The sequence below is a fragment of the Crassostrea angulata genome, chromosome 3 (genome assembly GCF_025612915.1).
Source record: "Crassostrea angulata isolate pt1a10 chromosome 3, ASM2561291v2, whole genome shotgun sequence".
Classification (NCBI taxonomy): Eukaryota; Metazoa; Mollusca; class Bivalvia; order Ostreida; family Ostreidae; genus Magallana; species Magallana angulata.
This window is the reverse complement of record NC_069113.1, coordinates 19,442,531-19,450,639: the sequence shown is the minus strand read 5'-3', so window position 1 is coordinate 19,450,639 and position 8,109 is coordinate 19,442,531. Positions and strand designations below refer to the sequence as shown.

General features: G+C 31.1%; 1 pseudogene; it reads left to right on the top strand.

Annotated features, from left to right (window-relative positions):
* Nucleotides 1-239: 239 nt before the first annotated feature.
* Nucleotides 240-7,783, top strand: LOC128177519 (fibrinogen beta chain-like; annotated as a pseudogene).
* The last annotated feature ends 326 nt before the right edge of the window (nt 7,784-8,109 follow it).

The following is an 8,109-nucleotide window of genomic DNA, read 5'->3' as shown; positions in this document are numbered from 1 at the left end:
GGCCGCCAGAAAATTATATATCTGGTGGCCGCCAGATAAAATATTTTTCCTACGTGGCACCAACGGGCTTCCTTGTGTAAATCAGAATAAGGATATAATAAAATCAGTCAATAATTTGGTATCATTTTCAAATGTACAAGATATTCCATTTCATTATAATTACATACTTTACGTATATATTAATATATAACAGCATATAAAGCAGACTGTTGACTGTTCTTGGTCGACAACAATTCACAATGTGGACACTGGTTGTTATCACGATGGTCATGTGGGGCGTTGATGCCAAGGGAATCAAACTTCACCTGTCAGGTAATTAAACATGTAGATTGTCTTCAGTTGACAATTTCCATTTACTTAATGCTGATCTTAAATATGCAAAACTGTCTAAATAATGAAAGCCCACCCCTAGCTTAATGAGAGTTAACATCTTATTAAATGGTTATTAACTATGTGTCTATAGTATCTACTTTATCAAAGGTATTATATAGAAGCTCATCATAAACAAATGATTTTGCTTTAGAGTTAATTGAAATAACGGACAGATTAATGACCAACTATAAAACTGGATACATTATTTTGATATGACTTTTCCTCAATACTTTCTATTACTTTCTCTACTTTTCAATATGAGTGACCTTTATGACATAAATTAGTCCTTAATAAGCATGCTATGATGATAATGGAGAGAACTAACATAGACTATTTTTGCCTGTTGTTCAATCGATATCCACACACATGTATATAATTTTATGTATATTTTTAGAAGAAAATATTTTAAAAAAATAATCATGCTACATCTGCAGATGAGATGAAGTCCATGTTGGAGAAATCCGACTGGGACCACCAGGACACATCTCTGTCCATTCACGGACCTATGACTCTAGATATTCAATCCAGCTTTAAACTGAAGGAGGGACAAGTCTTCCTTAAATCACGTACACAATTTTTTCAAAAAGATAGAAATTGACATTTATATAGGAATCCTATTCTCCAATTTTCTTTAAAATTTTCATTCTATTGAAACGTTTAAGGAGTTCATAGCAGACACAAGGACTGTGCACATATAAAGAAACACAAACCGTCGAGTAGAGATGGAGTGTACACAATTTATCCAACTCCGACGACAAAGAAGACAGTGTTTTGTGACATGACCACTAATGGAGGGGGATGGACGGTGAGTAGTCGGTTTCACTGTGGACAAAATTAAAAGATTCATACCCAACAATTTTAGACTCACTTATCCAATCTTTCTTTGTTTTGAAAAATTCTGAACTGTTATGTTTATTCTACCAGTCCCGTAAAAATTAATATTTTGTGTATATAAAATAAAACTATATCGGTATTCTTTGTGAAATGTTGTTGCGAAAAAGATGCAGAAATTCAGATATCGTTAAAAAATGCAAACGTTAAATTTTATCATAAAATTAAAAAAAGATACACAAATAATTTTGCCACATCTCGATGTTGATTGTATTTCAATTGTAACTCAATTCTTTGTACTGGTAGGTAATACAAAGGAGAATAGACGGGAAAACAAACTTCTTCAGAAACTGGAAAGATTACAAAAACGGGTTTGGTCACGCTGATCACGAGTACTGGTTGGGTAGGTCAAAAGAAATTAACAGTGTTCATTTGTCATGCACAGTAGAAACGATAATGTTTTACAAAGAGTTATTTTCAATATTTTTTGTAGGAAACGACGCCATTCATGAACAAAAGATAAGAAACAAATTCTTCGAATTGACTTAATGAAATTTTCGAGGGAGAAAGGTCATGCAATGTATTCGTCATTCTTTGTTGATAATGAGTCTAACAAGTACAAGCTGAAGCTTGGAAGTTTCAACGGAACCAAGGGTTTAGGTATGTTGAATGTAAATGCTTGTTCCTTGTAACCCCCAAAAAATGAAATTATACGACTTGCTGTAGCACATTATCGCGAGTTCAAATAAAAATGAACTCGCTGATTTTAATTTTTAACAACTTAACGTTCAGCAGCACATTTTCTTTCAAATTCAGGTGATAGTTTGGGCAGGGTTAGCAACAACATGTACTTCAGTACTAAGGATAATGATAATGACAAGCAAAAAGGCAACTGTGCAGAGGACTACAAAACTGCAGGATGGTTCAACAATTGTTTTTATACCAATCTGAATGGGTCGATCCAAAAAGACTCGCGCAAGGATGCTATATTATTATGTTGGTACGACTGGGGATCCACGTGGAGTTCACTGAAGTCGGCTAAAATGATGATACGACCAATGTAAACAATGAAAAACACTGTATTAAAACGAACAAATCTGTTCAGTGTTTGTCTTATGTTAATTCTTAATGATACACAATTTATGAGAAAAAGAAGTGCAATTTTTATTAACATTTTGGCTACAAATTTATGTATCCTTGAAACTGTGATTTTCACTTTATCCACGAAAATTGATGCCATTGAATATGATAAAACACAGTATTTTATAGAAAATCTGGCGATTACCAAACTTTGTTTCGACAAAGTTGAATCATTTTATAGTTTTTTTACGAGATGACTTCCTTAATTACTCGTAAGAAAAAGATTAAAATTTTAAATGATTAATATTAATTTAAAAAATGATGAAGACGTGGTAGGTAAGATTTGTTTTGTGTTTTCCCCCTCACAAGAGTTAAGTACTTTTACACGTATTATCATTTTCAGGACAATCACTAAACAAATTGATTTTTATGAAGAATTGAAATTAAGATTGAACATTTATGACAAGGCCCATAAAAGTTGCAGAAATGATAATCATTGCAAATTCATACAAGAAGGTTAGTTAGTGAGTGTTCATTATTTTAAAGTAAAAATAGCTCTTTTTGTGTCAGTGACCAATTTCAGTGAAGCAGCAGCATCGGAAACAAATACGAGGATTCTTTAAATATTTCAAACCAAAACAAATACTCATTCAGACCTCTGCTAAATGGGGAATAAGAAAAAGAAAAACGTGTAGTCGCGTCTCAGCCAGAAGGGCGATGGAAGAATAACAAACGTCACTTCCGTGTGCTGAAAAGATTAGTTAGCTTGATTGTTGTCGAGGGCATTTAATAAAAAATATATTAAAAAGAGTTGATTAGAAATTCTGTAAAAAGACTTAGGAGGGTGGATGATCAACAAATTAACAATCAGATCTACCTAAAATATTAGGATAAGATTTGTTTAGCTATAAACTATTATTCAGTGAAGTAAAAATCCATATATTTTACATTTTTTAAATTTGGGCATGTTCTTATATTTTTACGTAGAGGTCTTCTTATAAAGGAGATCAATACAGTCTAAAAATGACCACGACCATCGAGCCCTCTTAATGTACTTAAAAACTCCATTGTTTATAATTGTTGCCAAAGATCTGGTCAGGAAATCGTACAGGGTTATAAATTTATATGTGAAAATTCTACTTCTCTGGTAGATACATCTTCAGAATTTAAGGGAAAAGGAATCATTGCTTGAGTATTATGATGCGATATTTTTTTTAATTTTTTATTTGTTATTGAGTTTTTCACTTTCACATCATATATACATACATACATGACTTATCTTGTACATGTATTTATATAATCATCTTGAAAAGCTTCTAAGTATATGATTATTCTATATTATACAGTTCTTATGTAGTGAAAGTAAATTTAGAGAGAGAGAGAGAGAGAAAGAAAGAGAGGGAGATATATAGAGAGATAGAGAGTGAATAAAGGGGAGAGAGCAAGGGAAAGGTTTGGGGCATTGTTCACATATGGATATAAAACTTCAACCATAATCATGTGATAGATACCTGTTCTACAGGGATACTGAAGGGAGGAAAAAAGGATAAAACACAAAAAAGGACATCACATTTCAAAACAAGATTGAGATGAGACACAATAAGGAGACAATTTAACTATATATACTGCAGTGCTACAGCTTATCACATATTTTTTGCCAATAGCTATTATACTCCTTATATCTACAATTTTTCATTAGCATATATTTTTCAGTCAAGAGCCTTTCTATTACAACATTTTTTAATCCATGTATATTTGGATTTGTATTACTTTTGTATTTACAAGAAAAAATATATTGCTTCACAATAAGAACCAACAAGTTAAAAAATCTATAAATATCTCTATTTTTATATTTTCCAAAGAGAACTGATTGTTTATCAAATGTTATTAACAGATCAAACTGTCGCAAAATCCAGTCTTCAACAGCAGACCATAATTTTTTTAGAATAGTACATTCATAGAATAAATGCCCAATACTCTCTTCATCTCTTTTACAGAAAGTACATACAGGAGACTCTGCTTTTTTATTTTGAAAAGATATTTATTTGTCGGAACAATCCTATGAAGAATTTGGAACTGTAACCAATGTTGTTTTGATTCTTGTGTAGATTTAAAGGGGAGTTCAAAAATTTTGTGCCAGGTTTCTTGTGCATAGTTATGACCCTTTTCTCTCCATTTTGGTATAGATGTACATGTTTTTCTCTTTTTATCTAATAATAAGTTGTAAATAAGTTTGCAGCCTTTACGATTATTATTAAACATTAGGATATGATTAGGGATAACAGGGCCATATTCTTTTATTATTTGTAAGTTTGGTATGTTTAAATCTTGTGTATGCAGTCTGGTCCTTACAGCAGTTCTTAAACTTGCATATTCAATAAAGTTTGTCATTGGATTTATTTTTTTCAATTTTTCAAAGCTTATAAATGTTCCATCAATATTAAGTAAATCACCAACAAAAATAAATCCTCTATTGGCAAAGCTTTTAAAAAATACTGATTTATTGTCTACTGTGATTTTCGGATTGTACCATATATTATCATTTATAACATGAGGTTTCCTTATTAATACATTTTGCTCCTGTATTTTTAACCAGCTAATGAACACTTCTTTCCAGAATGAATTTCCCAAAGTTTTACATAAACTATATGAATAATCTGTGCCATTCCTCCATATTTCTGGAATGATGCGATAATTTTGGTCGGGCGTGGTCAAATCCAATAAAGTCCAATGGGCTTTATGATAGATTTGACCACGCTCCGAAAGAAAATAATCACCTCATAATATTCAAAGTATAAATCCTTATGAATACTCATATTTATATTATTTCCAATTTGTACAATTTAAAACAACATTTTAAAAGCACTATTTTTTCATGTAGCACATGCTACATGTATGTATTACTACGCGCTGCAGCCAATACCGTTTTTCGGTTATGCTATATGATACGCCCATTTTGTGTCTCTCATCATTTATGAAATTATTTAAGAAAAAAGGAATCATTCTTTGAGTATTAGGAGGTGATAAAATTCTTAAATTAAAGAGAGTTTCCTTCCCTGCATACATGATTGAATATTTCTTATTGAAAAATACAATTATTCGACAAACCTTTGCTTAATTACCATACATTATCTTAAACAATCATTTCAAATGTACGGAACCCCGTTGATGACACGTCTTATCTGACGGACCCCAATTAAAGTAAGTACATGTATATGTGTAAATAAGAATAGGATATAATAAAATCAGTCAATAATTTGGTTTCATTTTCAAATGTACAAGATATTCCATTTCATTATAATCACACACTTTAAGTATATATCAATGCACAACAGTATATAAAGCAGACTGTTGACTGTTGTTGGTCGACAACAATTCACAATGTGGACACTGGTTGTTATCACGATGGTTGTGTTGGGTGCTGATGCCAAGGGAATCAAACTTCACCTCTCAGGTAATTAAACCTGTAGATTGTCTTCAGTTGACAATTTCCCTTTACTTAATACTGATCTTAAATATGCAAAAATGTCTAATAATTAAAGCTTACCCTTAGCTTATTGAAAGTTGATATTTTATTTAATGATTATTAACTCTGTGTCTATAGTATCTTCTTTATAACAGCTCATCATAAACAAAAGATTTTGCTATGCAGTTAATCTATATAACGTACAGATTAATGACCAACTATAAAACTGGATATATTATTTTGATGTAGCTTTCTATTATTTTCTCTTCTTTTTAATGTGAGTGACCTTTACAATATTAAGTTAGTCCCTAATAACTATGCTATGATGACAATGGAGAGAACGAATATAGACTATTTTTTGTTGTTCAATCCGTATTCACCTATACATGTATATGTATATTTTTTGGATAAAATACTTTGAAAAAATAACCATACTACATTTGAAAATGAGATGAAGTCCATGTTGGAGAAATCTGTCTGGGACCACAAGGACACAGCGTTGTCCATTCACGGTCCAATGACTCTAGATATCCAATCCAGCTTTAAACTGTATAAACATTTTTAAAGAAAAGGAAAGAAATTAAGTGAGAATTAGATGACAATTTTATTCTCCAGTTTTCTTTTAAATTTTCATCTTTTTTAAAAGTTTAAGACGTCAGCAGACACAAGGACTGTGCACATATAAAGAAACACAGGCCGTTAAGTAGAGATGGAGTGTACACAATTTACCCAACCCCGGGGACAAACAAGACAGTGTTCTGTGACATGACAACTGAGGGAGTGGGATGGACGGTGAGTATTCAGTAAAACTCGGGACAAAATAATATGAATCAAATCCAATAATTTTTGACTCTTTTACTTTTCTTGCAAATTTCTTAAATAATACTTTTTCTACAGTACAATTAATGTTGTTTTGTTTCTGCAGGATAATTTTGCAGAAATAAACTATAAAATAAAACTGACACGGTATTTTTGTGAAATATTGTTTAAATAACTAATCTAGAAATCGTAAAAAAATGCAAAAGTAACGATTTTTAAATCAAAATAAAGCACCAATACACAAATAATTCCAACACATCTCGATGTTGACTGTATTTCATTAAAATCGTTGTACTGGTAGGTTATACAAAGGAGAATTGACGGGGAAACAAACTTCTTCAGAAAATGGAAAGATTACAAAAAAGGGTTTGGTCACGCAGATCACGAGTACTGGTTGGGTAGGTACAACTTTATGTACCGTTCTCATATACATGCATTATAAATGAATAGTACTGTGTAATGATTATAAATGTTTTGTTGTTTCAGGAAATGACGCCATTCATGAATTGACAAAAGATAAGAAACAAATTCTTAGAATTGATTCGATGAAATTTTCTTGAGAGAGGGCTCATGCAGTTTATTCGCAATTTTTTGTGGATAACGAGTCTAACAAGTATAAAATGACGCTTGGGAGTTTTAATGGAACAAAAGGTTTAGGTATGTTTAAAAAGAATTAGTTATTACAACATGTACGGTGCATACTTAATCCATGATAATGAAATAAGACCTGTCATGCTAATTATCGTAATCTGTAAATAAAGAATAAATACTGGTATTGTTGAGTTTAGTACATGAAATAGAGAAACACCTATAATAGTCAGTGTTTAAAATTTGTCTAAATAATCTTTATTCGGTCTATGTGTTCATTGTTAAGAAGACATTTCATATTAAGGCATACCTAAAACTTTCTAAATTCCTTATTTTTTACTCCAACCTGATGCATATAATACATGTATTTTTTTTCTTTCAAATTCAGGCGATAGTCTAAGACATTCTAACAACGCGTACTTTAATACTAAGGATAAAGATAATGACAACGACAAAGGAAACTGTGCAGAAATCAACAAAACAGCAGGGTGGTTTAACGTTGGGTGTTTCAATACCAATTTGAATGGGGAGTACCGAAAAGACTCCCAGAATAATAGCAGAGAATTAAATTGGTACCATTGGGAAAACACGCTGAAGTCTGCTAAGATGATGATACGACCAATGTAAACAAATTCGTCGAGTAAAATTGATAAAGAATAAAACTAAGCAATGATATAATAGTGTTTTATTGTTTGTCTTGTTTCGATTGGAATCAGTATGAAATGTATTTCATTTAATGACAATAACTGTACAACCAACTCTTTTTTAATTGGAAAAAAATATGTCATGTTAAAATCGAAATAAAATAATTAACTTTCTACAACAAAGAATTGATTTTTTAATTTACTCACTATACATAGAAGTGTATTAATCTAGTATTAAACTTTTTAAAATATTGATCCAATTCATGAGAAAATGACTTTTCGTAAAAATTGAAATCTCCTAGTGGAATA